Source organism: Rhagoletis zephyria, unplaced genomic scaffold (assembly GCF_001687245.7).
Source record: "Rhagoletis zephyria isolate East Lansing unplaced genomic scaffold, Rhagoletis_zephyria_1.1 Rzeph_scaffold_02420, whole genome shotgun sequence".
NCBI classification, from domain to species: domain Eukaryota; kingdom Metazoa; phylum Arthropoda; class Insecta; order Diptera; family Tephritidae; genus Rhagoletis; species Rhagoletis zephyria.
This window is the reverse complement of record NW_016159504.1, coordinates 39,752-50,597: the sequence shown is the minus strand read 5'-3', so window position 1 is coordinate 50,597 and position 10,846 is coordinate 39,752.

Below are 10,846 nucleotides of genomic sequence, written 5' to 3'. Positions count from 1 at the left end.
TGAGGGGAAAAAATGTATACAATTTCTGCAAATCAAAATCGTTTCTGTTAAGTCGTATTTAGGCTCGCAGAGAGATCTGCGCAAAAATACTGTGGCCACTGTAGCCGGTTTCCGTCATCAGGGAATTGCCCCCTTTCTTTTCATACTCCTCAAACCGCCCCAAATCGGGGAATACTTTTCTAAAAAATTCCCGAATCCACCCCTAACCTTCTTCATCAAAACAATTTCAGTGTACCGGAATTTATTTATTTTTTATTTATTTTTTATTTTCGCCTGCGGCGCTTTTTTATATTAAATTATATTTTAAGAAATACTGAAAATTTGGAATAAAAAATCGCGCGATTTTTTATTCCATTGTCTGTATTTTGATTTGTCTGTATTTTGATTTGTCTGTATTTTGATTTGTCTGGCTTTTGATTTGTCTGTATTTTGATTGTCCGCATTTTGAATTTCTGGATTTTGATTGTCTGGATTATGTTATACACCCAAAACTTATACATATCTCGCAAACCAAATGACATACGGGGGACATTAATTTCCGCCTGTGAAGAAGAGTCGTTAGCTAGTCTTTCAGTGTTGTAAAAGGTAATAAGGCTTTCCTACGCCACCGTGAATTACTTTGTTCGATTCTCCAATTACGGTCGCGGATTATACTAAGTGCGCACGGCACGTAATTCGCTCTCCCATTCGTATTACCCTTCGAATTACGTGATTCGCCATACAAAATATTGAGAGCGAATTACCTCATTTGTAGGTAGGGATGAAACGATACCATGAAAGTATCGATACTTTTACTTGGAAGTAGTATCGAAACAAAGTATCGATACCTGAAAAATATCGGATCTAAAGTATTGACACCTATTCATATCGATACTTTTTATGTTATAAATTAACCATGCTTAATGATGAATGGTATTTGACATAGAAAATTCATTGGAAAAAATTACAAGAATGTTGATCTCGTTTAAGAAAAAAATTAGCTCATAAAATATTTATGAGAAAAAGTCTTCTTCTGTTATACTTCCCACGAATAAATTAGAAGAATATGTTTCCTACATGGAAAATATTTTCTTTATTTTATAAAAATATATTTATATTTCAAGTTAAGTTTTTTTTACTTTTTATTTTATGAGTTTACAATTTCAAAGTTGAACAAAAACTGAATTTCTACAAAATTTTCTATTGCTTAAATACCTTTGAAAACGAATATTTTAGGTAACAGCCTACCTTGTTCTTTTCAAAATATATTTCAAATAGTTATTTTCAAAAAAGTAGTTAAATTATTTATGAATAGTTTTTGAAACATAATACAACGTATTAATTATTAACTAATATAGGCTTTTAAAAATTATGAGCCAAAGATTTAAATACGATAGTTGTAAACATGTCTCCTTATAACTTCACCAGGTAGAATTCCACATACAATTGGAAGTTTGAAGGCTATAGAAACCAAATGAAACGGATGAAATTTAACTTAAAGGAATTCTTAAAATCATTTAAAATATTAAAGATTTTTTAGTATCTAGATACCGCGAGCTCGAATAATTTTTCTATTTGACATCTACTTTTCTCCAGATTTTTTTAATCAACTCTCTATACCCTACTCTTCTCTTATTTGATTATATTATTTAATAACAGAGCTAGAACCCCACTACCTTTTGTATTTCCCGCTAGTCTTTTCTGCGTATCTATTTCCTTGCATTTTGCTCAAGGCCTTCACATGCTAACGAGCGTTAAACCCGTAGAGTTACCCAGTGAGCTTAACGTCGCGTTGGAACGTTTGTACTGAACATTGATTCAGTCACCCTTCCACTCGAACAGTTGGGCCGTGTATACGTCGCATTACATCGACTTTGGTGAAGCAATTGGAGTGTGTATTCTTTGCACTATATCGACTTTGTTGGTTGCCAATTAAACAGCCATAAAAAAAAACAAGGCGCTTCATATTCGGAATAACAATAGAGGAAAAATGGCCGAAGCCAAATTTACCTTAATATCGGGTTTCTATACGAGTATTTGTTTTTCGATACCTACTCGGTACTTAGTTCAAAAGTATCGATGCCAAAATAACTTGGTATCGATCGAAAAATATCGAGTATGTACATATATTTACTCGTATCGTTTCATCCCTATTTGTATGTAATTCAGATCCAATTACTATGTTAATTACGAACAAATCGCTGCTGTCAAAGCAAGAGAGAATCAAAACAAAGAAAGGGGGAAATGAAGGAAAAAACACAATGAATCGGCAAATCGAATTAGGAATGAGTCGTTTAAACGGCGTAATTTACCAAAGTAATTCAGAAGCGAACTACGTAATTGGCAGTGCTCGTGGGGACATAGTATTATCCCTTTCCCACGTTCACATTCTTAATTCGATTTGACAGTTCTCTATCTTTGTGTTTTGGTTTTTTTCTTCGCAACAAACTGCTACAATTTGTAAGTGTCCGTATTACGTTTGATGTACACATGTATAAATTTTACTTTTCGTACTCAGAAAAAGTGCCAGTTTTGATTTGTGAACTGGTATCAATAAATTTCCGATAAAAATTAGAGACGGCAGCGATTTGTTCGTAATTCTTAGGGCAATTGGATCAGAATTACCAACAAATGAGGTAAATCGCTCCCAAAATTTAGCATGGCGAAATACGTAATGGGGGTGCCGTGAGAAAGCCATATTAAATAAGGCTAAAAGGCGTTTACATTGTTCAACTCCCACAGGTGGTTAGTTGAATCAAAAGTTTACATCATTTAATATATCGTGATAAAGCCATATTAAATAAGGCTAAAAGGCGTTTACATTGTTCAACTCCCACAGGTGGTTAGTTGAATCAAAAGTTTACATCATTTAATATATCGTGATAAAGCCATATTAAATAAGGCTAAAAGGCGTTTACATTGTTCAACTCCCACAGGCGGTTAGTTGAATCAAAAGTTTACATCATTTAACTGAAAGTGAAAAATGTAAAATTTTTTTAAATACAATGATTGTGTACGATTAGGCCATTCTGAACGAAGTTTTTGAAAATTTCATCACTGCTATAAAACTTGTAAAGGAGGGCAAGGTGGACATTTTTGCTCAAAAGGTGGACAGAGAAGGACAATATTTTTGAGGAGGACAAATCACGTTTGAGGAGGACAATCCTCCTCAAAGGAGGACGGTTGGTCAGCTTAGTGTAATAGGCTGGGTCGATTTTGTATGGGGGAAAATAAAAGGCATTTGACCGTATTGTAATAGTAATATTATGATGTCTTAGGTCTAAGGCAATTGTTAATGGCCACGAAAGATTAATTTAAAACTGATCTTTAGCCCGCGCAATTGATTCAAAGTGTATGAATTTTAAAAATGAAACTTTGGTTTGTAATATCTATGGAATGAGTTTATTGTTATAAATAGGACGATATATCAAATAAAGGGTTATTAAATTATTACCTCACGTTCATTAATCATTTTCAATAATTCTACAAGTTTTTGAGTTATTAAGATAAAACTTACAAAAACTATGAATTTTTTTTTATGAAAACTTATGAATTTTCAATTCTTCAGCAATCAAGTGAAAAATACAAAAAAGTGAGACGAGATTTATTTCAAACATTTTAATGTTCTCGGATGTTTATATAATATTAAAAGGACCATGGATCGTTTGATAAGTTAATAGAAGTTTCAAGCATATAAGTATTTACATACATTAACATAATACAATTAGGGTGAGAAACGCCCATTTTAACTCCATTTATTCAGTCTTGAAAATTGGTGCGGAAAGGCTCCATTAGTCACCGAAGAAGCACATTTTTTGCGGTTTCTAAATTTGCCGTTATATGAAAGTAAAGAACGTGTAATAAGGTTTTAGTTAAAACCATTATGTCAAAAACTGACTGTAGGTAAATGCAATAGTCTTTATCCTGGGAAAACCTTTTGAGGACTCTCCAATTGGACGATATTGCTTTGCATTCAGCTTGAACGAAAAAATTGGTTCCGGGTACTCTTTTCTGTAATCCGGTTATTTCATTTAAAAGTTATTTATACAATTGAACAGAAATTTTTTAAGAAAAAAACTGGAGATCCACTTAAGTTTTTCGATATAACTTTGGTAAATGTTACTCGATCGGTACATAATAATTACCAAATTGAAAAAGAGACTTTCTGTTACTAAATTATGATAATAATATGATGAAAATCGTTCAGATTGTAAACAAATTATTTCAAAATAAAAAAAAATGTTGAACAAAACTTTTTGTCATTTTCCTATATGTGCAGTTTTTATATTGTATGCTGTAACGAAGCATTTTGGTAGCCCCGATGCTTCTTCTACAATGCTGGAGTATACTCGCCGTGTCCAGGGTTCATTGCAATAAATTTGTTGTTTCGGGGCTCTGGTAAATCTTACTTTATTATTTAAATTTCCTTAATTTCTATAAAAAACATATAACAAATAACAATTGGAAATATTCGGTAGCGTCACTTATAGTGGCTGGGTAACGGCTTCTTGTTCCGTTATGAGCCCGTTAGGCTGTAGCTTCAGAACTGGTGGGCACCGCTCTGCTTACGCCGCTGAGTGGCGCGCTGCTAACGTCGGTAAGTGGTGCTCTGGCCGCGTCGGTATATAGCGCTCTTGCAATGTGAGTTGCGCTCTGGTCGTGCCGTTGATTTGCGCTCTAACAACGCCGGTGGGTAGCGCTCTTTTTACGCTCTCACAATATCGGAGAGAAGCACCATAGTCGCGTTCTGATGACGGCAGAGAGTAGCGCTCTAGTCACGCCGGTGAGTAGCGCTTTAACAACGTCGGTGAGTAACGCTCTGGTGACGCCGGTATGTGGCGCTCTTGGAATATCGGGAGTAGCGCTTTGATGTCGTTGGAAAGTGGTGCTTTGGACGCGCCCTTACGTCGATGGCTAGTGGCGCTCTTGGTCGCGTTGATGAGAAGCGCCCAGTTAACGTCGTTGAGTAGCATTCGGGTCGCCCCGAAGAGTGGCGCCGGAGACCAGCGGTCCTGCTGGTGATCGGCTGGCGGCGACAAGCAGCGCTTTTGTTGGCGTCACTCTGCTGACGACGGTAAGTGGCACTCTTGTTGGCCCTGTTGACGGCGAACGATCGGATGTCGTTCGTACGCGGCTTCACGGTAGGCAGTGGCGAGCGGTGACCGAAACCGTTCTTAGTGATCACTACTCTGAGTGGTGTTTGGGGACCACTCTCAAGCAATCCCTCCATTCAGCCGTAGTTCCCACTACGAAGTATGGTTTTTTACCTCTGAGAGGTGATGTCTTGTGGTGTTTGGGGTCCACTCACAAGCAATCGCTCCCTTCAACTGTAGCTGTTCACCCGCGACCACAGCTCCGTGCTGACTGACTGTAGGGCGGCTGTGTTCTATCTTTTATAGGCTGCGTGCTTGATGTTACGTGGCCGTGCAGCCACATGTTGCTGTGCATGTGTGATGTTGCATTGTCATGGCAACAAAGATGCTGTCGGGTGTTGCTATGAGTTGTGTTGCTTGACTGGCTGTTGCGCGGTGTCGTATTGCCGGCTTATATTATAGTTGCTTGCGGGGCTAAATTTTTTGTTGAACATTTAGTCCTCACACTCCCCCCTCACTTCAGTGATCTCATGCCCCTCACTTTGGTGATCTTATGCCCCTCTGGTCCTCGGGTAGACGTGTACGACGACTGCGCGTGCGGCGACTACGGGTGTGGTAGCCGTAGGCGCCGGCAGGGCGCGCGTAGTACTGACGAAGGCGTACGCGGCGGAAACTAGTGCGGTAGCCGTAGGGGCGTGAGATGGCTTCCGTATGGGCTACGGATGCTTGTTGCCCTGCTTGCGCGTTAGTCCCGTGTACGGAGACGGCGTGCGCCGTGGCAGCGCGAGTCGCGTCGACTGCGGCGTATGCGTTGGCCACACGTAGGGCTGCAGCACGGCATGCAACGGCAGTGTGCGTTGATTGCGCGCGTGGAGGCCGTACAAGCGGTGAATATGCGTCTGGCGGTTGCTTGTGCTACTCTCTGTGATGCGCGCTACGGTATGCGTCGCTAAGGCATGCTGTGTAGGTATTTTGGTTAGTGCGATATGGTGGCCGCCACAGGAAACCGTCGTCATAATGCTGCCTAGCGCGTCCAGACCAAGTATGACATCATCAACTGCGCCGGGCACGACATTCAGTACTGCGTGGTGGTATGACTCTCCGATGCGAATTTCAGCTCTTACGGCTTCAAAGATCCTACTGATGGTGCCATTGGCCGTTCCCAGAGCTTATCATGCGTTCCGCTAAGTTGGCTGACACGAAACTTTTAGAGGCGCCTGTGTCGATGACGGCCTCCGCCAATTCCCCGCCAAGCTGTATTAGGGCGTAGATTCGGCCATGTTCTTGGCGCATGGTTGCTGGGTTCTCGGCGCTGGATTTTACGAATTCACCACGTTTCGTCCTTGGTGGAACTGTCCGGTCGTATCCTTGGCATTGGTGACAGCACTCTACTGGCCGCACATCGGCTCGGCCGCACTCCCAGCAAAATAGCTTTCGCGCGTTACGGCATCTCCTAGCGTGATGTCCTTCTTGACCACACCTTCTACATACGTTACTTGGGTTAGACTGGTTCGTGGGGGTTGATGGCGCTGTAGGTTCATCGCTGCCTTGTGCGGTGGAACTCGATGCCATTGGGCCGAATGAGGTGATCTGTCCGACCGTGTAGGCGGCGCTTCAGGGTTATCTCCTACATCGTGACTCGCGACTTCACGTCGGGCGCTTCCGACGTTCGGCGTTGGTTTTCGAGAATGCCCTCGTATTCTTCAGCGAGTGTGAGGAGTGCCGCCAGGATATTAAAGTCTCGTCGTCGAATGTATAATAAATAATCGGGGTGACTGTTCCGAAAGATCCTTTCCAATTGTTGTTCCCTGCTGTATCTGGCGCGGCGCATCAAGCTCTGTATCGCGAGCACGTAGTCCTTGTACTTTTGCCGTGCGTGCTGTCTTTGCTGCCGTATGTCATCCTCTAGGCGCTCGAAGTACCGGGCCGGTAGGAAGAAGCTTAGAAAATCTTGCTTGAAAGGGTCCCAGCTCTTCCAGTGCTCTTTGCTGTTGCGGTGCACAAATTGACTAACTCCACTTTTTAGAAAGTCTTTAGTTTTAGTGTCAAAGCTGGAAGTCCGGCGATTATATGGGATTATTGTATTAACCACTTCTTCCACGATATAAATTGTTTTATATTAATGCAGCCAATTTTCGAATATTTTCGAAGCTGATAATTAAAACCGTTGAGTGGAACTCTTATGACTTATTAGGTTCTATTTTAATTTTGTGATTTATTTTTAGAAAATTTTGAATCAACTATCGGTTTTAAGTTTAAAAATGCGCACCACTTCGGCTTTAGAAAGCTAATGCTGCATTGCGTTTTCCTATTAACGGGAGTTTTTTGCGTTTTATTTCGCTTCTAATCTCAGGAGAGGATGTTATTTATACCCAAATTTGCGAGTTATGAGGCATGGTTAGCAAACGAAAATAAGAAACTCTTCGAAGGGATTCTGAAATCGAAAAGGCCTCGAAGTTGTTGCTAGAAGGCCAAATAAATATCGAACAATTTTTATCGAAGGTGGCTTTAGAAAAGGTAATCAAGAAAACTGCATTAGAAAACGATGAAGAAGACGCATAAGACATAGAAACTGAGGACGAATTGGATGATGATTTGATCGAACGAAACCACCTCAAGGAGGTCGAAATTCTGGAAATCTAAAAATCTGTATAAACTGTAAAATGAATCCGAGGTAAATTGTATTTATTCCCTGTGGTCATGTAATATTATACGAATTCTGTCACAATCCTTCAAAGATTGAAAATTGCCGTGAATGTCAAGTAAATATTCAAAGTGTTGTTCGAATGATATTTTAATTTATCCTTAGTATATTTGTATATACATATCGTCGTTTAAAGTACAAAACCGCGTATCAACAAAGTGCAAAACCGGGTATCAGGATAATGCAAAACTGCATAAATTGTTTTCTAGAGCGTAAAAACACTGATATATCAAAATGGTTGTCTTTTTTATAAAGCAATCGCATTTCAGGCGAATGCATAATCATTGAGCCAAGAGCTTGTGCGAGAAAATCCAATTTTTCGCAGCAAATGTCAGTTACGCGGTTTTGCAGAGTGACGAAGTGCGGTTTTGTACTGAAACGGCGATATACATACATATAAATATGAAACTGTAATTGATTTTTGATCCTAAAAAGTAATAACTAGATCGCCAGAGCGATCTAACTATTGTGGAAGTTAAGCCATGGCATAACTTCCATGGAAGTTATGTCTGATCTTCGTGGAAATTAAAGGTGCCCACGCGGTGGTGAGTTTTCATTTACATGGCGCCCTCATAAGTTTGATCGTGTCAGCTGACACGTTAACTTACGTTTACGTCAGGGAGTGTGAGCCCTTTTAGCTTCTGCAAGCCCTTCTTATATTGTATATGTACATATGTATATACGTATATATAGAGTCTAGATATGCGTTTGGGTAAATGAATTAAAATTTCCCTCCTTTCTAATGGCGCACTGATAGGCTAAAACACAAGGGGTTTGAAGCCTGCGTGATCGGTAGATAACCATCTTAATACGTAGCAGTTATGTGAAAATACTAAATACATAAAACAATATTTGTCTAAAATATGACCATGAATACTTACGTACATAAATATATGGGCATATTTCTAGAACTTTGATTTTCGACATTTGAAAAAAAGTTGTGGCACACACATATAACCGATTCCACCTTATTCTTTGAACCTTGATCATAAGTAAAGAAAATGAAAGCTCAGTTTTCAAGCTCGGTAATGTAAAAAAAGAATAGCAAGCTAAATAAACAATAAAGAAAACAAAGCTCTACAAAAAAGTATGAAAGATTCTTTTGACCAAACTAACCTGAAGTCCTTTTTGATCCATCACGTCAGAATTTTTTTCTAACTTCACAAAACATGGCGAACTTTTTGTGACGAATGTTTTTTTTAAATATTGACGGATTTACTTTTATCTCCGTATCCAGGTTTTCTTGAGGTCGCTGGTTACGAAAGGTACCAAATCTTATAAGAATTAAAAATTATTTTCAAAACTTCGCTCTCCTGTGTTGTTTAAGCGACTTATGCATTTCCCGCATTAACCAAGTGCAGCGGACACACACACGAACTTGTGTTGCGCTCCCGCCCAANAAATTAAAAATTATTTTCAAAACTTCGCTCTCCTGTGTTGTTTAAGCGACTTATGCATTTCCCGCATAAACCAAGTGCAGCGGACACACACACGAACTTGTGTTGCGCTCCCGCCCAAAACCAAGTGCAGCGAACAAACACGCGCACTTTTGTTTAAAAGTAGTTCGCTCGTTCTTAATTGGGTATGCGTTTTTTATGCAATTCTCAAATATCGCTTCGCTGAAATTAGTGAAGTGATAAGTCGCTGGCATTTTAAGCTATGGTTAGGGATGCAAATTTTGGGGAGTAACATCGATACATCGATGTTTCGNAAACCAAGTGCAGCGAACAAACACGCGCACTTTTGTTTAAAAGTAGTTCGCTCGTTCTTAATTGGGTATGCGTTTTTTATGCAATTCTCAAATATCGCTTCGCTGAAATTAGTGAAGTGATAAGTCGCTGGCATTTTAAGCTATGGTTAGGGATGCAAATTTTGGGGAGTAACATCGATACATCGATGTTTCGATGCATCGGACAAATGAACATCGATGCTAAAATACATCGCCAGAAAAACATCGATATATCGATGGTTTCCGATGTTTCCAAATTTGTTAGGTTGTAGTCACATTGAAAGGAAAATTTAATACTTTTCAATTCATACTCTTTGTGATTCAATTAGAAAAATACTTACATATGGATGTATTTCCCTGTATTTCTTTACTATTCCTTTGCCCTTCCTATAAATATAATAAAAATGCAGGCCGTCGTAAGTTCGCTGAGCCTAAAGTTCCAAGCCCCAAATTCGTTGAAATTTCAAAGGGAACCCGGTCCTTTTTTAATAATTATGTACGCATTTTTAATATCGAAAGATAAGAGTATACACGGAATTTCCGAATTTTCCCCAAAAGAATAAGTAATAAAATTCATGGCCAGTCAAAAAAGTTGAATTCAACTCTGAATCACACTAAAGTCGATGTTAAAACATCGCTGAAACTGGCATCGATGTATCGTCAATTTAGCGATCTTAGGAAATTGTAAACATCGATGGCAAACATCGAATTTTGAACCGATATTATCGATGTTTCAAAAATATCGATGCATCATTTGCATCCCTAGCTATGGTCACCGCTCAACCAGCTTGGCTATCACACGCAGCGTTGCCAGGTTGACGTTTTTAACGCCATTTGGACGTTTTTTGTATCCCGTTGACGTTTGGACGTTTTTTGTGTAAAAAATGATGTTTTTTAACTTCCCAGTAATTTTTCTTTTTGACGGACCTTTACCGTCAGTAGAACCCTTACCGTTGTAAGTAGAATTGATTTTGAATTACTTTCTTAAAAAATCTATACAAGCTTTTGTTTTGCAGTAGCTGCTTCAAAAGATATTTATTCTTTGGACACAGATGACTTAAATATGATGCAAACCAAGCGTACGCGCACTTTTTTTTTGGATTCTTAGACTAAGGATCCCGTGTTCAAAGGCTGGTTGTGTAAACACTTGAGGTTACGACGCTTGCTGTAATGTTTGCAATTGCACATTAAAAGCTGAATCAGGAAGAGCCGATCTATTGCAACACGCACGCTCGCAAAAGCATCAAAAGAGCTGTAGCGGCATAAAAAGTCAGAAAAAACTAGGCGACTTTCTTAAGACTTCATTGAAAATGTAACGAACGAAAAAAAGGCTGAAATATT